This window comes from Urocitellus parryii, chromosome 6, assembly GCF_045843805.1.
Source record: "Urocitellus parryii isolate mUroPar1 chromosome 6, mUroPar1.hap1, whole genome shotgun sequence".
Lineage (NCBI taxonomy): Eukaryota > Metazoa > Chordata > Mammalia > Rodentia > Sciuridae > Urocitellus > Urocitellus parryii.
This window is the reverse complement of record NC_135536.1, coordinates 125,909,279-125,933,805: the sequence shown is the minus strand read 5'-3', so window position 1 is coordinate 125,933,805 and position 24,527 is coordinate 125,909,279. Positions and strand designations below refer to the sequence as shown.

General features: G+C 46.1%; 11 non-coding genes across 11 annotated transcripts; all 11 read left to right on the top strand.

Annotated features, from left to right (window-relative positions):
- The first annotated feature begins 11,345 nt into the window (after positions 1-11,345).
- On the top strand, positions 11,346-11,412 carry LOC113199058 (small nucleolar RNA SNORD109A). The gene has a single exon (XR_003302924.1). It is a non-coding gene; the product is annotated as a small nucleolar RNA SNORD109A (small nucleolar RNA).
- Positions 11,413-13,755: 2,343 nt separating this feature from the next.
- Positions 13,756-13,849, top strand: LOC144255554 (small nucleolar RNA SNORD116). The gene has a single exon (XR_013343851.1). It is a non-coding gene; the product is annotated as a small nucleolar RNA SNORD116 (small nucleolar RNA).
- A 982-nt stretch (positions 13,850-14,831) lies between these two features.
- LOC144255553 (small nucleolar RNA SNORD116) lies at positions 14,832-14,925 on the top strand. The gene has a single exon (XR_013343850.1). It is a non-coding gene; the product is annotated as a small nucleolar RNA SNORD116 (small nucleolar RNA).
- Positions 14,926-15,913: 988 nt separating this feature from the next.
- LOC144255552 (small nucleolar RNA SNORD116) lies at positions 15,914-16,007 on the top strand. Its single transcript, XR_013343849.1, has one exon. It is a non-coding gene; the product is annotated as a small nucleolar RNA SNORD116 (small nucleolar RNA).
- Positions 16,008-17,004: 997 nt separating this feature from the next.
- On the top strand, positions 17,005-17,098 carry LOC144255551 (small nucleolar RNA SNORD116). Its single transcript, XR_013343848.1, has one exon. It is a non-coding gene; the product is annotated as a small nucleolar RNA SNORD116 (small nucleolar RNA).
- Positions 17,099-18,086: 988 nt separating this feature from the next.
- LOC144255550 (small nucleolar RNA SNORD116) lies at positions 18,087-18,180 on the top strand. The gene has a single exon (XR_013343847.1). It is a non-coding gene; the product is annotated as a small nucleolar RNA SNORD116 (small nucleolar RNA).
- A 961-nt stretch (positions 18,181-19,141) lies between these two features.
- Positions 19,142-19,235, top strand: LOC144255563 (small nucleolar RNA SNORD116). Its single transcript, XR_013343860.1, has one exon. It is a non-coding gene; the product is annotated as a small nucleolar RNA SNORD116 (small nucleolar RNA).
- A 988-nt stretch (positions 19,236-20,223) lies between these two features.
- On the top strand, positions 20,224-20,317 carry LOC144255549 (small nucleolar RNA SNORD116). Its single transcript, XR_013343846.1, has one exon. It is a non-coding gene; the product is annotated as a small nucleolar RNA SNORD116 (small nucleolar RNA).
- Positions 20,318-21,299: 982 nt separating this feature from the next.
- LOC144255564 (small nucleolar RNA SNORD116) lies at positions 21,300-21,393 on the top strand. The gene has a single exon (XR_013343861.1). It is a non-coding gene; the product is annotated as a small nucleolar RNA SNORD116 (small nucleolar RNA).
- A 991-nt stretch (positions 21,394-22,384) lies between these two features.
- On the top strand, positions 22,385-22,478 carry LOC144255548 (small nucleolar RNA SNORD116). The gene has a single exon (XR_013343845.1). It is a non-coding gene; the product is annotated as a small nucleolar RNA SNORD116 (small nucleolar RNA).
- Positions 22,479-23,460: 982 nt separating this feature from the next.
- LOC144255547 (small nucleolar RNA SNORD116) lies at positions 23,461-23,554 on the top strand. Its single transcript, XR_013343844.1, has one exon. It is a non-coding gene; the product is annotated as a small nucleolar RNA SNORD116 (small nucleolar RNA).
- The last annotated feature ends 973 nt before the right edge of the window (positions 23,555-24,527 follow it).

The following is a 24,527-nucleotide window of genomic DNA, read 5'->3' as shown; positions in this document are numbered from 1 at the left end:
AAGTTCAGAAAGCTTAGAAGAGGAGTATTTTTGCCTTTTGGAAGCTGAGATAGAAGGATGGAAATTTCGGATCCAGCCTCAGCAATTTAGCAAGATCCCGAGTTACAGTGTGAACCCATCTCAAAATAATAAAAAATAAAATATAAAATATTTTTATATATTATATTATAAATAAATAACTCAGTGGTAAAGCCCCTTTGTATTAAATTCCTTGGGGGGTAGGAGTAGGGGGGAAGGAAAGCCCTTTATACCATGAGATGCTTTGGTAATGTTGAAAATTTTAGAAGGTCATTAAGTCCTTAGATAAATAGGATGTGTGCCTTCCTGCCCTCCTCACCTAGTGACCTCTCACCGCTTTTTTGAGTAAGATTAACATATCTTCTGACTTTATTATCATTAGAAAAAGTAAAGGTGTTTGTTTAATTTGGAGTATTGTCAGATTCATCCACATCTTGTTAAATCGTGTTGTTGACTCATGTTTTTTTTTTCCATTGATAATACTATCTGTGATTCTTATTCACCCTGTATCTTAGTAAAGATCTGAATGGATTTCTCCTCAGATGATATATTTGCAGTGGGATGAGTGTTACATACAGTTGATACATATGCCTTAATGTAACTGGTTACATATATTCAGTTCTGTTTGCTTTGAATCCCCAACTTAGGCTCTCAAAAACTCGGAATACACATGCCTATTTTGATTCATTTTATGTCTACTGTTTTGTCTCCTTTTCCCAAAATAAATATAGTGAGCTCCTACTTGAAAGGGATATTTTAAATTTCTATTATCTTTTCTAAAATTTCAAAAAGTTTCATTAAATTTTGTGGAATGAGCAAATTTGTGAAGGAATGAATGAGTGATCACAAATAATGAAAGATGTAGGAATAAAGCTTTGATGATTATGCGGTGTAACATCTCTGGTCAAATATGGTGTTCTGATAGACCTGCAATATTATTTGAGATACTTGAGAATCTGTTATGTTTGACAGTGTTACAGAGAAACAGGTGAAATTTTTTTCTGTGAGATATAAAAATACAGATAATGATTATGATCCTTATTTTCAAATAAGTGGTAGGGGGAAAAAACTAGAAATGTCCAAATTTGGAAAAGTAGAAAACATTTTCTGTCTGGTGACTGCTTTTTGTGTCTGTTCTATGGGAATGTTGTATAAGTTTTACCTATGGCACAATTTTTGGCTTGCAGAGAAGGGAAATGGTACCACTGATGATACTTTGTATGGGTCTGTCTTTGGATTTACTGAAAATATCAGGAAAACAACCTTCTATGTTGCCAGTGGAAATGAAAGGGCTTAGTTTCTATGTCAATTGGTAATACTTTCGTTTGACATACTTGATGAATCTGAATGCCTCGTTTTGAACCTTCCTTATTAGTCATAATTTTTTCCTTCACTCTAACATAGTTTTTCAATTTCCCCACATTTACTTAAACCCTAACCAGTTCTAAAGCTCTTAATTGTTTCTTGAGTATTCATTGTCTTTTTTGATTATTATTCTGTTTCAAGAAATTTCTTAAGCATTTCTTGTAGGACTACCCAAGATAATTATTTGTTGGTATAAGAGTTTCTTCTCTCTTTTACTCAAATTTATCTTGTCGTTGTTCTCTTTATTGAAAGATATTGTTACTGAATACAGAATTATGGTTTACATTTTTTAGCACTTTAAAGATAATTTAAGTTTTTTGTTCTCCATTGATTTTGATTGGTCAGTTAATGTTTGAATTCTTGTTTCTGTTTACATCACTGTGCCTTTTTACCTCTTCACTTGAGTCAGGATTTTCTCAGTATCTGTGGTATTGATCCTTTTCTGACAATGATGTGATCAGTGTGATTTTCTTTGTATTGTCTGGTCATTTGGTTAACTTCTTTAATCTGTTAACTTATGTCCTACACCAAATGTAAAGAAATTTCATCCACTTAAAAAATAATCTTTTCAGTCTTTTTTCTTTCCCTTGAGTCTCCAATTTTTACATGTATTTTATTCTGATTTTTTTTCATAGATTTCTAAGATTCTTTATGTAATCTTATTTTTACTGATTTTCAGTTTCAAGAATTTCTTCTAATATGTTTCTGTGTTCACTCTTCCCAATTTTCTCCGTGAATATTTTATTTCAGGTAACTTATTTTTAGTTCAGGAATTTAAAAATATATATGTTCTATTATAACAGACAAGATAATTTCATTCATGTGCTATAGCATGATTTTTTTCCTTCATGTCTTTAGCATAAATGTAATGGCTTTTTAAAAATTTCAGTATTTGGAGAGTTGAAAGGTTCGTTTTATTTGATGTCCTTTTATTGGCATATGGATTATGTTTTTCTGTCTTTCTATTAATTTTGGATTATAACTTGCATATTGTAAAGTGTTATAAAAATTAAATTCTATGATCCTGGGCAATATTGACATTTTGAACATCATTTGTGTGTGTGTGTGTGTGTGTATGTGTGTGTGTGTGTGTGAGATGTTATGCATTGAAGGCTATTCAGTAGCTTCCCTGGCTCTATCAAGTATGTGTTCATATTGTGAGCTTTTCCTTTCCACCTATCTATAGCATTGAAACGACCAGAGAAGTGTAGGCATTTCCAAAGGTTCCCTTGTGGAAAACTGCCCATCCCCATTCCATCTTTCTTATTGAGAACTATATGTGTAAAGAATATTGGTAATTTTATTGTTTTTTTTTAATACAAGCAGTTACCTTAGCTGGATTTAAACTCTAATTTCTGTGGTGTGAAACTCTAGTTTCTGTGGTGTGAAATAGCAGAATATTTTTTCCAGTTCTTTTCATCCTGATTAGGCTATTTGGAATCTCTCCTACGCTATGGACAGTTCAGTGGTCAGCCTAGAATTTTACCAGCACTTATACACAGAATTTGAGGCCCTCCCTTTTGATTCTCTACTGTGTGGTACTTTTGTTTTACCCTTTAGCTTCTATACCTTTAGGTAAAGTGCAATGAACAAAAAGGAAATATCCTGAGAGAAATTCCTTTTCTACAAGCAAACACTCAAGTTTCTACTTCTATGTGGTCACTTTCCAGTGTCTTTAGGCAGTTATTATCATTTTTGAACATGGAAACAATACCTTTGTTTTACTTATTTATTTATGTTGTGCTGAAGATGGAACCCAGTGCCTAACGCGTACAAGGTAAGGACTCTACCACTGAGCCACAACCCCAACCCTGGACAGTTGTTTTTTTAATTCTATCTGGAGTTTATTGTTGATATCTGTGAAGAGTTTAATTTGATTACAGATATATGGTACCTCCATTACCAGTAGTCATACCTGTGTGTTACCTGATATGAAAAATTGGAATTTCTGAGACAAAAATGTACAAGTAAAAACCTACATGAAACTTCTCTGTATTTCGCAGACATTTATATATAAAGGCCACATGCTGAAATTTCTGTAGGAGTCTTTGTTTTGTTTGTTTGGGTGGGTAGTACTTGGGAATGAACCCAGAACTTCTCACATGCTAGGTGAGAGTTCTACCAATCCTAAGCCCTGTTTGCTTTTGAAAACACCTATTCTTACAAGTTTCATATTTTCAAGATCTGCCAGTTTTGTGTTTCACCTAGGAAAAATTTTGTATTTACTTGGAAATAATCCCTTGGTATGAATATGAAATCTATTTTTCATTCACAAAAACCAGATGGAAGGCTGGGCATTGTGGTATATGCCTGCAGTCCCAGTTACTCTTAGGAGGATTGTTTGGCAGGAGGATTGTTGGGCAGGAGGATTTTTGAGCCCAGGAGTTCAGGAACAGTCTGGACATCATACCAAGATAATCCCAAAATAGATAACTGTAAACAACAACAAACAGATGTAGCATTGACTTCACTGTGTAGTATGTTTCAGTTTGTCTTAGAGATATTATTAGAAATTCTAGGTGATTAATTTGGGCTACTGGTAGCCTTTCTCAACCATTCTTCAACATTAGTTCTACTTTTACCATTTTAAAATAATGAGAACTTTCTCCAAATACTCTTAACTATGCAAGATGAAAATCTCAAAAAGTCGATGAAAATATTCTTTTCCCATAACACATAAAGCTAATGTAGCCTAGGTGTACTTTTCCATAACCAATGTATTGTTTCAGAAAGCTGCTTTTATGACTTCCTCCATAAGGACTGAGCTTTGATCTGTTTAGATTGTTTCAGAAGGGAGAATAATTGAGATAGATATATGTGGTAGATACCCTGATCATCGGAGGTGAGTGGCTTTTATGTAAAGCTAAAAGACAAAATTTCAGTAGTTGTAGCAAATAGATAAAACAGACATTTTGGCTGGTATAGCAGAATGTGATAGATAATTTAACAAAGATTAGTTATGAAAAGTTATTAACTAAATAGTTTTTGTGTTGCTTTTCTCTGTTTTACTTTTTTTTTAGAGAGAGAGAGAGAGAGAGAGAGAGAGAGAGAGAGAGAGAGAATTTTTTAATATTTATTTTCCATTTCTTGGCAGACACAACATCGTTGTTTGTATGTGGTGCTGAGGATCGGACCCGGGCCGCACATATGCCAGGCGAGCGCGCTACTGCTTGAGCCATATCCCAGCCCCTGTTTTACTTTTTTTTTTTTTTTTTTAATAAAATGATCTTCTTTGACAAGGAATTGGTTTTGTTTATAATTTTCCCTTATTTTGGAAAGTCATATAGAAACTAGTCATTCCATATTCTTAAATAGCTAATTTTGGCCTTCATGTTATTTATAGTGAAAGAATGAGTTAGGGAGTAAATAGATGACTGTTAATAGAAAAAAGTAAGGTAAAACATTAAGAGAGAATTGATGATAGAAATAGTTTTCATTTAATATATTAAAAACAGTTAATGTTAGCTAGGGATTATTTGGTAAATTGTGTGATAGACATTTGATATATATTTTTTTTAGTATACCATTGGTCCAACTCTTAAAATTGTATCTTTTAATTAAAGATTAGTGGGAAATAGATACCTCACAACCTCTGAATTGAGGGGGAAGGTAACATTTATCTTGTGACTGTATCTGTTTGGTTTGAATAGTTCACTTTTGTCATAATTCCCACATGTCAGTAAGAAAAGGAAGCTATCATAGTTTAATGATGTATACCATCACTAAAAGATAGTTACTGTCTTTCTATGGTCATGGGAGAAATTCAGAAACATTTTTCCAATTGAGATAAGATAAATAAGCTTCTGTGAAACAAAAAGTGTTCAGTTATTAGAAAAAAAACGTGTTTGGTCTTGTTATGTGTATTTTTACCCATTTAAATTTCTAAGAAATATTTTGTCATCTCTTATCTATCATCTATCTTCATTTGTTGTCTATCATCTATCTTTGTCATTGGTTATGAGAAGTAGGAGAGCATAGCAATGGAGAACGGAGAGTCAACCCCATGTAAGAGGACATTGATGACAGTGGCTTGTGAGGTGATGTTTTATAGAAAAAGAAACCTTGGGGACCCATGAGAATAAATTCAGGGACAAATTCAGGGACTGTGGGTTGGGGATGTGGCTCAAGTGGTAGCGTGCTCGTCTGGCATGTGTGCGGCCCGGGTTCGATCCTCAGCACCACATACAAAGATGTTGTGTCTTCCAATAACTAAAAAATAAATATTAAAAAATTCTCTCTCTCTCTCTCTCTCTCTCTCTCTCTCTCCCTCCCTCCCTCCCTCCCTCCCTCCCTCCCTCTCTCTAAAATAAATTCAGGGACTGTGCAGAATAGGAAGTCTGGCCTTGTTTCTGTGCTCAATCTGTAAAAGCAAAATAGAGATGTGTCCTGTGTTGTCTTTTTTTGCGGGGAGGGGTGTTATCAGGGATTGAACTCAGGGGCACTCAACACTGAGCCACATCTACAGCCCTATTTTGTATTTTATTTAAAGGCAGTGTCTCACTGAGTTGCATAGTGACATAGTTGCTGAGGCTTTGAACTTTCGATCCTCCTGCCTCAGCCCCCCTAGCCACTGGGATTACAGGCATGCACCACCAGGCCTGGCCTGTGTTGTCTTGACATGAGAAATATTAGAGTAAAAATGATGGCTCTGTCTTTTCAGTTCTCCTATTCTTCCATAGTTTTTAAAAATATTTTTTATTTGTAGATGGACACAATATCTTTATTTATTTTTATGTGGCATTGAGGATTGAACCATGGCCTCACACGTGCAAGGCAAAAGTTCTACCACTGAGCTACAACCCCAGGTCTATCCTTCCATATTTTAAAGCTCAGTTTAAGTTATATGATCACCCAAGCCTTTGTTAAACTAGATCATGTATTGAAAAATTTTCTACAAAGGACCAAATTAACATTTTCAGTTTTGAATATCTTCTAATCTCTATTGCACCTAATCTACCCTGCTGTTATATTATGAACACAGTTGTAGATAATATATTATTTTATAAACATGCTGAAACTGTATTCTAATAAAACTTTATTTACAATAGCAGCCTGTGGCCTAGAGTTTAAAAATCCTTGAACTACAGCATTGGTTCAATTGCAAGAAAATCAACTTAATGTAACTACATGCTAAAAATATTCTAGAGTAATTTTGCATTTTATTTTCAAGAAAAGTATTTTTAGCTACTTTGGGGAAATCTATTCATAAGAAAGTGATATAATTAACTATCATATACCAACGTCATTGTTTAAAACAATGTAAACAAGCACTATGTAAGGTATAGCAGTAATGTAAAACTTTTTTAGTTACATCTGGTAACTAATTAAATTTCACAATTGAACCCGTTTCTTCCAAATTTCATCTGCAAGGTTCCTAAGTAATTAGTTTCTAATCTTACCTGTTTCTTTTCCCATTTAGCCCAGTTAAAATCAAAATGTTGTCTCTCAGCCGCATTCATGTTATTACTCCTCCTTGAGCAGTGACTATAGTATATTTTTCTTTATCAAAAAAGGAAGAAAAAAAGATGGACAACATTTGAATGATAATAAAAATTTGTAGTTGTCACAACTTTTAAATGATAATATTTAAACATAATTTCTTAATGTGTTGATCAAAACCATGCTTTGTGGAAGAATGTATGTGTCAGAGGTGATTTTCATTTTCTCTGTGTCTCTAATGCTCAATGTTAAGTGAATTACTAAGTGCAGATTCTCAGGATTAAAGTGTTGGGATATTGAAAGTACAGGAGAAACGGGTGAACAAGACATGGTTTTTAAAATATTCCATGGTATAAATTTTTATGAGGTTCAACCTCTAGAAATATAGGGCGCCATTATCTAGGATATGGAATACTGTGTTTCTGGGGCCAAAATTCTGAAATACTATGGGATTGAAGATTAAAATCCAAAGAAAGTGGCAAATCAAAAAGAAGCCACTAACTGGAGGGAACTGACTTTTGATTAGACCTAAAGATAGGCTATCTCAAGCTATAAACATGGTTAAAAACAACCAAAAGGCCATTGGGAATCCCTGAGTAAAGAAATAATTGAGGGCTGGGGATGTGGCTCAAGAGGTAGCGCACTCGCCTGGCATGCGTGTGGCCCGGGTTTGATCCTCAGCACCACATATAAACAAAGATGTTGTGTCCGCCAAATCTAATAAATAAATAAATAAATATTAAAAAATTCTCTCTCTCTCTTTTTAAAAAAAAATTAAAAAAAGAAATAATTGACAGCTAATGTAAACTTTAATGTCATAACACTCCTGTTGGGATTTTTTTCCAAATGTAATTTATGAACATATGTTCTAGGGTCTAAACACATTTGAAAATGTGTTCTATAATTAGTTCACTTTTCCTCAGTTATCTTCGTTCATTCTAACCCTTTTGTAATGTCAACACTTTGTTTTCTCATGTGTAATTACTTAGCAGTTCTCTGATTTTAACTAAACATATTGGAATAATGACAGAAATTTTGTTTCACTGTGTCACAACAGTTGCTGAAATAAATTTAAAACTTTGACTAATTTGTAATGGAAAGAATGTGCTATGCTATTGTAACTCCACCTTTTTATTTTCTGGTATATGGACACGGGAGGGAGATTGATTGTATAAGATTTTTGCAGTTGAGGTTCTGGAACATTGAGAATAACAGAGAAGGAAGATGAGTATAGAAAGAGAAAGCAATCAGAGATGGGTGAAACTTCATCCCTCAAGAAAGATCATTGGACAGAAACTGTGAACCACCTTGGGTTTTCACTGATAACTTTTGGGGATATTTGGATACCGTAAACCTCTTGAAGGATGAAAAAATGGTTAATGGTGGTAAGATGTTTATAGTATTTTTAAATTAACGTGAATGAGTGAATAAGTCGGGTAGAATTTAAAGCTGTCTTAATAATAGAAAGCCCTCAATTATAAAGGAAATAATAGAGGTTGTTTTTTTTCTTTTTAAATCAATATTTGGTAAGAAGCATAAGTTTTTCATTTAGGAACCATCAAAGGAAGCTAAAATTTGCAAGGAAATTTGAGGATTCACAGGATATTTCCATAGTATGCAATTATCTGCTCCATGAGGTAATTTACAAAGTTATAAAAGGAAAATAGTAATTTCATGGTAAAATACCTGACAGACACTACATGAATAAAGAAGTGATGTGTAATACAACCAATAATAGAAACATTGATGTTACATTACATTTGGATGTATTGAGAAGAACCCAGTTTTATTTCTGTGGTATCATTGACATAAACTGAATATACTTGTGAGGAAACATCAGACCCAAATTCAGTGACATTCTACTCTTAGTCAACAAGCATTAATATTGCTGAGTAAATGATCTAGATTATTTCACACTAAATAGAATTGAATGCAATATTGATTCAGGATTTCTATAAAGGGTAGAAAAGAATTGGACAAATTTGAAGAAAGTCTGTCAAATTATAGTATGATGTAAATATTTAACTTAGATAATGATACTAAGGCTTTGTAACAAGGAGGTCAGAGGTATCATAGCTACAATTTTGAAGTTGTTTAGATAAAATGATAGATGCATGTACATATTTTTGAAAGAAATTCTAGAGAATGTGAGAAGAGACAGATGGAACTAGATGTAGTAAAATCCTTTGAAAGAATGTGCCTGAATCTTATTTTGGAAGTTGTAGTGTTTTTTTTTTTTAAACCTCCCACCCCCCAATATTAGGGTTTTAGCTATATAAACATCCCTTCAAGCACTGCTTTAGATGCATCCCATGAATTTTAACATAATGTATTTTCATTTGTTTAATTCAGAATATTTTCTAATTTACTATGAGATATCTTTAAACCACATGGCTTATTTAGATTATATTAACTGCCAGTCTTTGCATGGTTTTCCATTTTTTTGTTTTCATTTACTCTTTAATTTTGATTAGAAAATGCACTTTGTATAATTCAAGCATTAAAAATTCATTAATGTGTGCATTATGGCCCAGGATAGGCTTTATCATGGTGAATGTTCATGTGAATTTAAAATGTTTATTATATTCCACTGTTGTTGCATAGAATGTGCTATGAATGTCAGATCATTTGTTGTGGTTTTGTTCAGTTCTTTATGGATTTTTATGGATTTTCTGTATACTCATACTATTGATTACTGAAAGAAGAATGTTATAGTATCCATATGAAATTGTAGATAATCACTTCTACTTTTTGCTTCTTTCTCATTGAAGCTATTGTTGGTTGCATTCAGATTCATGACTTTTATCTTCTTGGAGAAGGGATACAGAAAAATTCCTCATTTTTTCCTTTCTTTGCTACTTTATCTTCCTTTTAACTTATGTTTGCTTGATAAATCTTTCTACTACATTTTATTTCTTTGTGTCGGGGTGTATAGATGATAGTGGGGCTAGAACTCAGGGCCTCATGTGTACTAGACAAGTGTTCTACACTTGAGCTACATCTCCATCCCCATCCTGAAGGGGCATTAACCAACTTACATCATTATATTTCAGGTGGTTTGTTATAAATAGCATATAACATTTATGTTTCTTGATAAATACTTTCATGGTTTCTCTTTAAGCCCACCCCTCCTTCCTGAACCAGGCTAGGAGATAGCAGAGGAAAAGAAAACTACCAAATATATTGGTATGTTTATGACACTTTTGAGTTCTGTATTTCATCTTGAAATATCTATTCTTTAGAGTCCTGGGCTAATATATTCATGTTTCTCCTGAAATACTTAATTGAATTGTGTATTTTTTAATTTGTTTTAATTAGCTACACATGACAGTACAATGATCTTGACATATCATACTTTTGAATCAGATGGGATATAATTTCTCATTTTTCTGAGTGTACAGGTTGCAGAATTACATTGGTCATGCAGTCATATATATACCCACAACAAAAATAATGTCTATTTTATTCTGCTGTCCTTCCATTCCCCCGTTTTCCTTCTTTCGCCTTCCATCACTTCTTTCTACCCAATCTAATGTGACCCACTTCTTTTTTTCCCCCTCACATTGTCTGACTTGTTTGCAAATAACCACTGTTAATGATAACTACCATGAAATTCATTATTGTTATTTTATTAATGAATTTCTTGTATTTTTTGATCTGATTTGTTTTCTTAATGATATTTTCCTGCAGGTCAAAATTTATAACATGTTAGAGTGCTTCAGGGAAGAGAGGTGAGCAATTGCTGTGGCACTTTTAAAAATTTTTTATGTACTATGGCCAATAATGTCACAACTTAAAGGCTTGTGAGTTCCCAATTTCAGAGGCTTGATGGAGAATAATTTTATGATAATAATTTTCCCCATGGGTATTCCTTCATTGTTTAAAGAATCATTATTATTGTTTCTTCCCTTTGAAAATTTATTTTTGAAGTAGCATGAATAATTTTGGTGAATATCTGACATACTTTTTTCACCATTTTGTTTTGTTTTAAGTGATCTTATAGTGAAATTTAAATGTGCTATATATTTATTGTATATCTGGAACAATGAAAACATAGATGTTTCTTCTCATATCTGTAGTATAATCATGCTATTTATTTATTTATTTGTTTGTTTTTGGTACCAGGAATTGAAACTAGGAGTACATCCCAGCCCTTTTAAAATATTTATTTAGAGATAGGGTCTCCTAGCTGAGTTACTTAGACCTTTGCTAAGTTGATAAGGCTGGTTTGAACTTGTGAGCCTCTTGCATCAGCCTCCCAAGTTCCTAGAATGTGCAATTTTTAAATTTTTGTGCTACTTCTTAAAATTTCAGTGTATTAAAAATATTGTGTTTTAAAGTTTTCTAATAGATGTCACCTAATTTTGTTAGAACAATCCATCATCATATATGTATGCTATATATTTTAGAGGTCCATTTTTCACCTGTTAAACAAAATGTCTTTTGTACATGTAATGTATGACAAAAATAAAAAATAAAAGCCTGGCTATGGTAATGCTTATTTGTTGGGAGGGTGCTTGTATGGATCAATGATGAGCACAATTGTCTGAGGATGCTGAGAGACTCATTCCAGATGTCAATCTGAGGTCTAGACGAGCAACCCTCGAATAGGACAAATAAGATTCTCAGAGCCTGGATCTATTGGTGGATCCTTAATGAAAACATAATAAAAGTGTAAGATTGCCTTTTCTTTCTCTCAAAATATTACTATCCTGTCTTATGTACTTTTATTACATTCAGTTACCTATGGCTTATTTTATTTTCCTCATTTGAATGAAATTGTAGATAGAATATATATAGGAACTATTAATAAGTGAGGAAAAGAGAAATTGAATTAAAATCCATTCAGCTACTGTTATAGGTACTAAAAGACTAACCAGAGGTGGGATAAAGAGAAGAATTTTGTATGCCTATATTAAATGTTGACTATGAAACAATTTTAGTGTTTTGTCATTTTTATGCAAAATATTTTCTGAGACTACTTTTCTTCCCTGTTTTGTTTTGCTGAGGTAGAGAAGAGGAGGGCTTTAATGAGGTCTTCCATTTCAGAAAATAGGGGTAAGTAGCTGAATCATCATACCCTGAAATTCATACACCATGTTATTTGCCTCATCTTCAGAGTTTTGTGTTTATTTTGTCTGTGACTTATCAGATAATATCTATATGAAGTGACTTTTTATTTGTTGAACTACACCTGAATTACTAAATTATCAGATTTTTGCAAGGAATGATAATTATAAAATTTGGGGAATTTTTTGCAGTTTTATATAATTAAATATCTTTTGGGGTACTCTAAGTATGCTGAAGGTTATCTTAAAAATATTTGGTTACAGTGCATTGACTTTATGATTAAGATTATCATCAGATCGCTTGGGTCAGATTCTAGTTATTATGGATGATTATTACTATTCTTCTCATCATGAAGATTTGAATTTATTATTTTCTTACACTTTTTGATCTGGAAAATTATATATCAAGTTTTATAAGTTTTTTTAAAGCCATGAAGATTTTAAATGACAAAGAATCATGCATGAAGCACTTCATCGTTCTGAAATAAGTTTAATTGTCCAGTGATGATATACTGGAATTTTATATACAGAATCACTATTTGTTTATGAAGTTGAAGTTAGCATCAGTAGAACAAATAGTTTGTTTCTTGCCATGATTATAAATATTTCATATTACCTGAAACATTTGCCTGCCTGCCTGCCTGCCTTCCTTCCTTCTACTTGGAACTGAATCCAGGAAATGCTATCTACCAATTAGCTACACCACAGACCTTTTTATTTTTTTATTTTGAGACAAGGTCTTGCTAAGTTGCTAAGGTGGCCTTCAATGTGTGATCACACTTTTCCAGCCTTCCAAGTCACTGACAATATAGGCATGTACCTCTGCATCTGGCTGTGTTATTTTTTTTGAAAAATTTATTGTCATTTTTTTTTCAAATGGCTAGTTTAGGTTTTTCTTTTATATTTGTAGTATACTTTAATATATGTATTTATTTCTTCAGAAACAAGTGTGATAATTAACAAAATATTATGAAGAATAAGAATTGTAAGTTCTAAGAGTAAAAGCTCATATCACATGGTGAAAGGTGCTCTAGCCTTTCATCACTTAAAAAAAGTTTTAGGGTAGATATGAATAGGAGAAGCATTGAAATATGTTTTTGTTTTGTTTTTTAGTAGTTGGAGTTGAACCCAGGGTTTTTCTACCACTGAGCTACATCTCTAATTGTCTAATTTTATTTTGAGACAGGAGATTGACAAATTCTCCAAGCTTTTATAGAACTTAACAATCTTGGACTGTTACAGACTTAATAATCCTGTTGCAAATTCGCAAGTGGCTGTGATTACAGGTGTGTGCAACTGTGCCCACCATTGGTACTTGGTTTTAATCTAATAAATATGTTACAAAGCTGTAATTTGTATATCTGTTCATAATAGTACATAAATAGATTTGTGGTATCAAGGCTGCTTTTCCAATCCAAGAAATATATATTGACTATGAAGTTTATGCTATAAATTGCCAGGCATAAAAATGTACAACCCATGGCTGGGTGTGGTAACGCATGCCTATACTTCCAGGGGCTCTGGCCCGGGGCCTTTGTTCTCATGGTTGCTTGTCACTTGTGTACACTCTTCAGGACGAGGTGGCGGGCGAGGGAGGCGTTCCTGGTGGCTGAGTGGAGCGTGCCCACCTCTGCTGATGCCGTGGGGTCCTGTTTGGTGTTTGGCATCCCCGTGTTCGCGACTGGGACCCAGGCCGGAGCGTGGCGAAGACGGTAAGCTTGGCTTGTCCACCTCCCCCGTGCCGAGCCAGTTGTTGGGGGCTATGAGGGTTGGTGTGCAAATACCTTCCCCGTGACTGTGCTCGTTCGGGCCCCGGCCCGTCCCGGCCCGGGGCGTGGACGCGGTTGGTGCGTCCAGCGTGCTTGGATCGATGATGAGTCCTCCAATAACATTCCTTGGAAAAGCTGAACAAAATGAGTGAAAACCCACTACCGTCTCGCTCATCGTGACTGAGGTCCGGCACACGTTGGCAGAGGCAGAGGCAGAGGCAGAGGTGGCAGGGGCCAGGGATAGCTGCCGGGGCTTCCCATACTTGTCCTCCTCCTGGGCGAAGTCCTAGGCGCGGCCGGTGCCCACAGCTGGGTTTGTGGCCCCGTCCGTGTGGAAGCGGCCGCTGGGTATTCTTGGCTGAGCGGAACCGCATGCTCCGCAGAGCCAGGCCTGCTGGGGAACAACAGGTGTGAGGTGTCCAGGCGCCCTTTTTGAAAGGTTGGGATGACCTGGAGGCATGAGGTTGTCTGGAGAGGGCTAGCCCTGGCCCTCCCTTTGTTAGAGGACCAGTGGGTGAGGGTGTAGCAGAGCTTCTCGCAGGGGGCAGCGGGGTGGAGTGTGGAGGGTGAAGGGGAGGACAGGTACAAGGCGGATGGGGACAATTGCAGCAGGCATACCCCTGGTGAAGCCTAGAAGGTGCGGAAAGCGAGGCCTGTAGCAAACTGTCCTCCCAAGATGGCGCGCCCAGGTTCCCCGTTGTGCGGAACTAGCCCCCAGGTGCGGGATTGTGGATGCGCTCCCTGTGGATTGGGGATGCAGGACAGTGTATGGTGAGGCTTGGGGAGTATACTCAGCCGACAGGAAGCTGGCATCGGACAGGAGAGCCCTGGCACCGGGCCGTTGTTCTCATGGTTGCTTGTCACTTGTGTACACTCTTCAGGACGAGGTGGCGGGCGAGGGAGGCGTTCCTGGTGGCTGAGTGGAGCGTGCCCACCTCTGCTGATGCCGTGGGGTCCTGTTTGGTGTTTGGCATCCCCGTGTTCGCGACTGGGACCCAGGCCGGAGCGTGGCGAAGACGGTAAGCTTGGCTTGTCCACCTCCCCCGTGCCGAGCCAGTTGTTGGGGGCTATGAGGGTTGGTGTGCAAATACCTTCCCCGTGACTGTGCTCGTTCGGGCCCCGGCCCGTCCCGGCCCGGGGCGTGGACGCGGTTGGTGCCTCCGGCGTGCTTGGATCGATGATGAGTCCTCCAATAACATTCCTTGGAAAAGCTGAACAAAATGAGTGAAAACCCACTACCGTCTCGCTCATCGTGACTGAGGTCCGGCACACGTTGGCAGAGGCAGAGGCAGAGGCAGAGGCAGAGGGGGCAGGGGCCAGGGATAGCTGCCGGGGCTTCCCATACTTGTCCTCCTCCTGGGCGAAGTCCTAGGCGCGGCCGGTGCCCACAGCTGGGTTTGTGGCCCCGTCCGTGTGCAAGGGGCCGCTGGGTATTCTTGGCTGAGCGGAACCGCATGCTCCGCAGAGCCAGGCCTGCTGGGGAACAACAGGTTTGAGGTGTCCAGGCGCCCTTTTTGAAAGGTTGGGATGACCTGGAGGCATGAGGTTGTCTGGAGAGGGCTAGCCCTGGCCCTCCCTTTGTTAGAGGACCAGTGGGTGAGGGTGTAGCAGAGCTTCTCGCAGCGGGCAGCGGGGTGGAGTGTGGAGGGTGAAGGGGAGGACAGGTACAAGGCGGATGGGGACAATTGCAGCAGGCATACCCCTGGTGAAGCCTAGAAGGTGCGGAAAGCGAGGCCTGTAGCAAACTGTCCTCCCAAGATGGCGCGCCCAGGTTCCCCGTTGTGCGGAACTAGCCCCCAGGTGCGGGATTGTGGATGCGCTCCCTGTGGATTGGGGATGCAGGACAGTGTATGGTGAGGCTTGGGGAGTATACTCAGCCGACACGAAGCTGGCATCGGACAGGAGAGCCCTGGCACAGGGCCGTTGTTCTCATGGTTGCTTGTCACTTGTGTACACTCTTCAGGACGAGGTGGCGGGCGAGGGAGGCGTTCCTGGTGGCTGAGTGGAGCGTGCCCACCTCTGCTGATGCCGTGGGGTCCTGTTTGGTGTTTGGCATCCCCGTGTTCGCGACTGGGACCCAGGCCGGAGCGTGGCGAAGACGGTAAGCTTGGCTTGTCCACCTCCCCCGTGCCGAGCCAGTTGTTGGGGGCTATGAGGGTTGGTGTGCAAATACCTTCCCCGTGACTGTGCTCGTTCGGGCCCCGGCCCGTCCCGGCCCGGGGCGTGGACGCGGTTGGTGCCTCCGGCGTGCTTGGATCGATGATGAGTCCTCCAATAACATTCCTTGGAAAAGCTGAACAAAATGAGTGAAAACCCACTACCGTCTCGCTCATCGTGACTGAGGTCCGGCACACGTTGGCAGAGGCAGAGGCAGAGGCAGAGGCAGAGGCAGAGGCAGAGGCAGAGGTGGCAGGGGCCAGGGATAGCCGCCGGGGCTTCCCATTCTTGTCCTCCTCCTGGGCGCATTCCTAGGCCAGCCGATGCCCACAGCTGGGCCGTGGCCCCGTCCATGTGCGTGTGGCTGCTGGGTATTCTTGGCTGAGCCGAGTCAGGTGCTGGAAAGAGCCAGGCCTGCTGGGGCACCACCGGTGTGAGGTGTCCAAGCGCCCTCCTTTAAAAGGTTGGGATGAGTTGGAGGCACGAGGTTGCCTGTAGGCACGAGGTTGCCTAGCCCTGGCCCTCCCTTTCCTGATGGGACCAGTGGGTGAGGGTGTAGCATACGTTATCTCAGGGGGCAGCGGGGTGGAGTGGAGGACAGGAACAAGGCGGAAGTGGAATGTTGCAGCAGGCAGACCCCTGGCGATGAGTGCAGGGTGCGGGAAGCGAGGCCTGTGGCAATCTATCCTCCCTAGATGGCCCGCGCAAGGTCTCCGGGTGTGTGGCCGTAGCGCCCAGATGTGCGATTCTCCATTAGCTCTGAGTATATGGGGGATGCAGGAGAGTGTATCCTGAGCATTGAGGATTTTACTCAGCCTACAGGAAGCTGGCATGGGAGAGGAGAGCCCTGGCCCGGGGCCTTTGTTCTCATGGTTGCTTGTCATTTGTGTGCACTCTTCAGGACGAGGTGGCGGGCGAGGGAGGCGTGCCTGGTGGCTGCTTGGAGCGTGCCCACCTGTGCTGAGGCCGTGGGGTCCTGTTTTCTGGTTGGCATCCCCGTGTTCGTGACTGGGACCCAGGCCGGGGCGTGGCGAAGACGGTAAGCTTGGCTTGTCCACGTCCACGGTGCCAAGCCAGTTGTTGGACGATAGGCAGGAATTGGCGTGGGCATACCGCCCCCTAAATGTGCTGGGTCGGGCCCCGGCCCGGCCAGGGGCGTGGACGCCGCTGGTGTGTCCAGCGTGCTTGGATCGATGATGAGTCCTCCAATAACATTCCTTGGAAAAGCTGAACAAAATGAGTGAAAACCCACTACCGTCTCGCTCATCGTGACTGAGGTCCAGCACACGTTGGCAGAGGCAGAGGCAGAGGCAGAGGCAGAGGTGGTAGGGGCCAGGGATAGCTGCCGGGGCTTCCCATACTTGTCCTCCTCCTGGGCGAAGTCCTAGGCGCGGCCGGTGCCCACAGCTGGGTTTGTGGCCCCGTCCGTGTGCAAGGGGCCGCTGGGTATTCTTGGCTGAGCGGAACTGCATGCTCCGCAGAGCCAGGTCTGCTGGGGAACAACAGGTGTGAGGTGTCCAGGCGCTCTATTTGAAAGGTTGGGATGACCTGGAGGCATGAGGTTGTCTGGAGAGGGCTAGCCCTGGCCCTCCCTTTGTTAGAGGACCAGTGGGTGAGGGTGTAGCAGAGCTTCTCGCAGCGGGCAGCGGGGTGGAGTGTGGAGGGTGAAGGGGAGGACAGGTACAAGGCGGATGGGGACAATTGCAGCAGGCATACCCCTGGTGAAGCCTAGAAGGTGCGGAAAGCGAGGCCTGTAGCAAACTGTCCTCCCAAGATGGCGCGCCCAGGTTCCCCGTTGTGCGGAACTAGCCCCCAGGTGCGGGATTGTGGATGCGCTCCCTGTGGATTGGGGATGCAGGACAGTGTATGGTGAGGCTTGGGGAGTATACTCAGCCGACAGGAAGCTGGCATCGGACAGGAGAGCCCTGGCACCGGGCCGTTGTTCTCATGGTTGCTTGTCACTTGTGTACACTCTTCAGGACGCGGTGGCGGGCGAGGGAGGCGTTCCTGGTGGCTGAGTGGAGCGTGCCCACCTCTGCTGATGCCGTGGGGTCCTGTTTGGTGTTTGGCATCCCCGTGTTCGCGACTGGGACCCAGGCCGGAGCGTGGCGAAGACGGTAAGCTTGGCTTGTCCACCTCCCCCGTGCCGAGCCAGTTGTTGGGGGCTATGAGGGTTGGTGTGCAAATACCTTCCCCGTGACTGTGCTCGTTCGGGCCCCGGCCCGTCCCGGCCCGGGGCGTGGACGCGGTTGGTGCCTCCGGCGTGCTTGGATCGATGATGAGTCCTCCAATAACATTCCTTGGAAAAGCTGAACAAAATGAGTGAAAACCCACTACCGTCTCGCTCATCGTGACTGAGGTCCGGCACACGTTGGCAGAGGCAGAGGTGGCAGGGGCCAGGGATAGCCGCCGGGGCTTCCCATACTTGTCCTCCTCCTGGGCGAATTCCTAGGCCGGCCGATGCCCACAGCTGGGCCGTGGCCCCGTCCATGTGCGTGTGGCCGCTTAGTATTCTTGGCTGAGCCGAGTCAGGTGCTGGAAAGAGTCAGGCCTGTTGGGGCAGCACCGGTGTGAGGTGTCCTAGCGCCCTCCTTTAAAAGGTTGGGATGAGTTGGAGGCACGAGGTTGCCTGTAGGCACGAGGTTGCCTAGCCCTGGCCCTCCCTTTCCTGATGGGACCAGTGGGTGAGGGTGTAGCATACGTTATCTCAGGGGGCAGCGGGGTGGAGTGGAGGACAGGAACAAGGCGGAAGTGGAATGTTGCAGCAGGCAGACCCCTGGCGATGAGTGCAGGGTGCGGGAAGCGAGGCCTGTGGCAATCTATCCTCCCTAGATGGCCCGCGCAAGGTCTCCGGGTGTGTGGCCGTAGCGCCCAGATGTGCGATTCTCCATTAGCTCTGAGTATATGGGGGATGCAGGAGAGTGTATCCTGAGCATTGAGGATTTTACTCAGCCTACAGGAAGCTGGCATGGGAGAGGAGAGCCCTGGCCCGGGGCCTTTGTTCTCATGGTTGCTTGTCATTTGTGTGCACTCTTCAGGACGAGGTGGCGGGCGAGGGAGGCGTGCCTGGTGGCTGCTTGGAGCGTGCCCACCTGTGCTGAGGCCGTGGGGTCCTGTTTTCTGGTTGGCATCCCCGTGTTCGAGACTGGGACCCAGGCCGGGGCGTGGCGAAGACGGTAAGCTTGGCTTGTCCACCTCCACGGTGCCAAGCCAGTTGTTGGAGGATAGGCAGGAATTGGCGTGGGCATACCGCCCCCTAAATGTGCTGGGTCGGGCCCCGGCCCGGCCAGGGGCGTGGACGCCGCTGGTGTGTCCGGCGTGCTTGGATTGATGATGAGTCCTCCAATAACATTCCTTGGAAAATCTGAACAAAATGAGTGAAAACCCACTACCGTCTCGCTCATCGTGACTGAGGTCCGGCACACGTTGGCAGAGGCAGAGGCAGAGGCAGAGGCAGAGGGGGCAGGGGCCAGGGATAGCTGCCGGGGCTTCCCATACTTGTCCTCCTCCTGGGCGAAGTCCTAGGCGAGGCCGGTGCCCACAGCTGGGTTTGTGACCCCATCCGTGTGCAAGGGGCCGCTGGGTATTCTTGGCTGAGCGGAACCGCATGCTCCGCAGAGCCAGGCCTGCTGGGGAACAACAGGTGTGAGGTGTCCAGGCGCCCTATTTGAAAGGTTGGGATGACCTGGAGGCATGAGGTTGTCTGGAGAGGGCTAGCCCTGGCCCTCCCTTTGTTAGAGGACCAGTGGGTGAGGGTGTAGCAGAGCTTCCCGCAGCGGGCAGCGGGGTGGAGTGTGGAGGGTGAAGGGGAGGACAGGTACAAGGCGGATGGGGACAATTGCAGCAGGCATACCCCTGGTGAAGCCTAGAAGGTGCGGAAAGCGAGGCCTGTAGCAAACTGTCCTCCCAAGATGGCGCGCCCAGGTTCCCCGTTGTGCGGAACTAGCCCCCAGGTGCGGGATTGTGGATGCGCTCCCTGTGGATTGGGGATGCAGGACAGTGTATGGTGAGGCTTGGGGAGTATACTCAGCCGACAGGAAGCTGGCATCGGACAGGAGAGCCCTGGCACCGGGCCGTTGTTCTCATGGTTGCTTGTCACTTGTGTACACTCTTCAGGACGAGGTGGCGGGCGAGGGAGGCGTTCCTGGTGGCTGAGTGGAGCGTGCCCACCTCTGCTGATGCCGTGGGGTCCTGTTTGGTGTTTGGCATCCCCGTGTTCGCGACTGGGACCCAGGCCGGAGCGTGGCGAAGACGGTAAGCTTGGCTTGTCCACCTCCCCCGTGCCGAGCCAGTTGTTGGGGGCTATGAGGGTTGGTGTGCAAATACCTTCCCCGTGACTGTGCTCGTTCGGGCCCCGGCCCATCCCGGCCCGGGGCGTGGACGCGGTTGGTGCCTCCGGCGTGCTTGGATCGATGATGAGTCCTCCAATAACATTCCTTGGAAAAGCTGAACAAAATGAGTGAAAACCCACTACCGTCTCGCTCATCGTGACTGAGGTCCGGCACACGTTGGCAGAGGCAGAGGCAGAGGCAGAGGTGGCAGGGGCCAGGGATAGCTGCCGGGGCTTCCCATACTTGTCCTCCTCCTGGGCGAAGTCCTAGGCGCGGCCGGTGCCCACAGCTGGGTTTGTGGCCCCGTCCCTGTGCAAGCGGCCGCTGGGTATTCTTGGCTGAGCGGAACCGCATGCTCCGCAGAGCCAGGCCTGCTGGGGAACAACAGGTGTGAGGTGTCCAGGCGCCCTTTTTGAAAGGTTGGGATGACCTGGAGGCATGAGGTTGTCTGGAGAGGGCTAGCCCTGGCCCTCCCTTTGTTAGAGGACCAGTGGGTGAGGGTGTAGCAGAGCTTCCCGCAGCGGGCAGCGGGGTGGAGTGTGGAGGGTGAAGGGGAGGACAGGTACAAGGCGGATGGGGACAATTGCAGCAGGCATACCCCTGGTGAAGCCTAGAAGGTGCGGAATGCGAGGCCTGTAGCAAACTGTCCTCCCAAGATGGCGCGCCCAGGTTCCCCGTTGTGCGGAACTAGCCCCCAGGTGCGGGATTGTGGATGCGCTCCCTGTGGATTGGGGATGCAGGACAGTGTATGGTGAGGCTTGGGGAGTATACTCAGCCGACAGGAAGCTGGCATCGGACAGGAGAGCCCTGGCACCGGGCCGTTGTTCTCATGGTTGCTTGTCACTTGTGTACACTCTTCAGGACGAGGTGGCGGGCGAGGGAGGCGTTCCTGGTGGCTGAGTGGAGCGTGCCCACCTCTGCTGATGCCGTGGGGTCCTGTTTGGTGTTTGGCATCCCCGTGTTCGCGACTGGGACCCAGGCCGGAGCGTGGCGAAGACGGTAAGCTTGGCTTGTCCACCTCCCCCGTGCCGAGCCAGTTGTTGGGGGCGATGAGGGTTGGTGTGCAAATACCTTCCCCGTGACTGTGCTCGTTCGGGCCCCGGCCCGTCCCGGCCCGGGGCGTGGACGCGGTTGGTGCCTCCGGCGTGCTTGGATCGATGATGAGTCCTCCAATAACATTCCTTGGAAAAGCTGAACAAAATGAGAGAAAACCCACTACCGTCTCGCTCATCGTGACTGAGGTCCGGCACACGTTGGCAGAGGCAGAGGCAGAGGCAGAGGCAGAGGCAGAGGCAGAGGTGGCAGGGGCCAGGGATAGCCGCCGGGGCTTCCCATTCTTGTCCTCCTCCTGGGCGCATTCCTAGGCCAGCCGATGCCCACAGCTGGGCCGTGGCCCCGTCCATGTGCGTGTGGCCGCTGGGTATTCTTGGCTGAGCCGAGTCAGGTGCTGGAAAGAGCCAGGCCTGCTGGGGCACCACCGGTGTGAGGTGTCCAAGCGCCCTCCTTTAAAAGGTTGGGATGAGTTGGAGGCACGAGGTTGCCTGTAGGCACGAGGTTGCCTAGCCCTGGCCCTCCCTTTCCTGATGGGACCAGTGGGTGAGGGTGTAGCATACGTTATCTCAGGGGGCAGCGGGGTGGAGTGGAGGACAGGAACAAGGCGGAAGTGGAATGTTGCAGCAGGCAGACCCCTGGCGATGAGTGCAGGGTGCGGGAAGCGAGGCCTGTGGCAATCTATCCTCCCTAGATGGCCCGCGCAAGGTCTCCGGGTGTGTGGCCGTAGCGCCCAGATGTGCGATTCTCCATTAGCTCTGAGTATATGGGGGATGCAGGAGAGTGTATCCTGAGCATTGAGGATTTTACTCAGCCTACAGGAAGCTGGCATGGGAGAGGAGAGCCCTGGCCCGGGGCCTTTGTTCTCATGGTTGCTTGTCATTTGTGTGCACTCTTCAGGACGAGGTGGCGGGCGAGGGAGGCGTGCCTGGTGGCTGCTTGGAGCGTGCCCACCTGTGCTGAGGCCGTGGGGTCCTGTTTTCTGGTTGGCATCCCCGTGTTCGTGACTGGGACCCAGGCCGGGGCGTGGCGAAGACGGTAAGCTTGGCTTGTCCACGTCCACGGTGCCAAGCCAGTTGTTGGACGATAGGCAGGAATTGGCGTGGGCATACCGCCCCCTAAATGTGCTGGGTCGGGCCCCGGCCCGGCCAGGGGCGTGGACGCCGCTGGTGTGTCCGGCGTGCTTGGATCGATGATGAGTCCTCCAATAACATTCCTTGGAAAAGCTGAACAAAATGAGTGAAAACCCACTACCGTCTCGCTCATCGTGACTGAGGTCCGGCACACGTTGGCAGAGGCAGAGGCAGAGGCAGAGGTGGCAGGGGCCAGGGATAGCTGCCGGGGCTTCCCATACTTGTCCTCCTCCTGGGCGAAGTCCTAGGCGCGGCCGGTGCCCACAGCTGGGTTTGTGGCCCCGTCCGTGTGGAAGCGGCCGCTGGGTATTCTTGGCTGAGCGGAACCGCATGCTCCGCAGAGCCAGGCCTGCTGGGGAACAACAGGTGTGAGGTGTCCAGGCGCCCTATTTGAAAGGTTGGGATGACCTGGAGGCATGAGGTTGTCTGGAGAGGGCTAGCCCTGGCCCTCCCTTTGTTAGAGGACCAGTGGGTGAGGGTGTAGCAGAGCTTCTCGCAGCGGGCAGCGGGGTGGAGTGTGGAGGGTGAAGGGGAGGACAGGTACAAGGCGGATGGGGACAATTGCAGCAGGCATACCCCTGGTGAAGCCTAGAAGGTGCGGAAAGCGAGGCCTGTAGCAAACTGTCCTCCCAAGATGGCGCGCCCAGGTTCCCCGTTGTGCGGAACTAGCCCCCAGGTGCGGGATTGTGGATGCGCTCCCTGTGGATTGGGGATGCAGGACAGTGTATGGTGAGGCTTGGGGAGTATACTCAGCCGACAGGAAGCTGGCATCGGACAGGAGAGCCCTGGCACCGGGCCGTTGTTCTCATGGTTGCTTGTCACTTGTGTACACTCTTCAGGACGCGGTGGCGGGCGAGGGAGGCGTTCCTGGTGGCTGAGTGGAGCGTGCCCACCTCTGCTGATGCCGTGGGGTCCTGTTTGGTGTTTGGCATCCCCGTGTTCGCGACTGGGACCCAGGCCGGAGCGTGGCGAAGACGGTAAGCTTGGCTTGTCCACCTCCCCCGTGCCGAGCCAGTTGTTGGGGGCGATGAGGGTTGGTGTGCAAATACCTTCCCCGTGACTGTGCTCGTTCGGGCCCCGGCCCGTCCCGGCCCGGGGCGTGGACGCGGTTGGTGCCTCCGGCGTGCTTGGATCGATGATGAGTCCTCCAATAACATTCCTTGGAAAAGCTGAACAAAATGAGTGAAAACCCACTACCGTCTCGCTCATCGTGACTGAGGTCCGGCACACGTTGGCAGAGGCAGAGACAGAGGCATAGGCAGAGGCAGAGGTGGCAGGGGCCAGGGATAGCCGCCGGGGCTTCCCATACTTGTCCTCCTCCTGGGCGAATTGCTAGGCCGGCCGATGCCCACAGCTGGGCCGTGGCCCCGTCCATGTGCGTGTGGCCGCTGGGTATTCTTGGCTGAGCCGAGTCAGGTGCTGGAAAGAGCCAGGCCTGTTGGGGCAGCACCGGTGTGAGGTGTCCAAGCGCCCTCCTTTAAAAGGTTGGGATGACTTGGAGGCACGAGGTTGCCTGTAGGCACGAGGTTGCCTAGCCCTGGCCCTCCCTTTCCTGATGGGACCAGTGGGTGAGGGTGTAGCATACCTTATCTCAGGGGGCAGCGGGGTGGAGTGGAGGACAGGAACAAGGCGGAAGTGGAATGTTGCAGCAGGCAGACCCCTGGCGATGAGTGCAGGGTGCGGGAAGCGAGGCCTGTGGCAATCTATCCTCCCTAGATGGCCCGTGCAAGGTCTCCGGGTGTGTGGCCGTAGCGCCCAGATGTGCGATTCTCCATTAGCTCTGAGTATATGGGGGATGCAGGAGAGTGTATCCTGAGCATTGAGGATTTTACTCAGCCTACAGGAAGCTGGCATGGGAGAGGAGAGCCCTGGCCCGGGGCCTTTGTTCTCATGGTTGCTTGTCATTTGTGTGCACTCTTCAGGACGAGGTGGCGGGCGAGGGAGGCGTGCCTGGTGGCTGCTTGGAGCGTGCCCACCTGTGCTGAGGCCGTGGGGTCCTGTTTTCTGGTTGGCATCCCCGTGTTCGAGACTGGGACCCAGGCCGGGGCGTGGCGAAGACGGTAAGCTTGGCTTGTCCACGTCCACGGTGCCAAGCCAGTTGTTGGAGGATAGGCAGGAATTGGCGTGGGCATACCGCCCCCTAAATGTGCTGGGTCGGGCCCCGGCCCGGCCAGGGGCGTGGACGCCGCTGGTGCG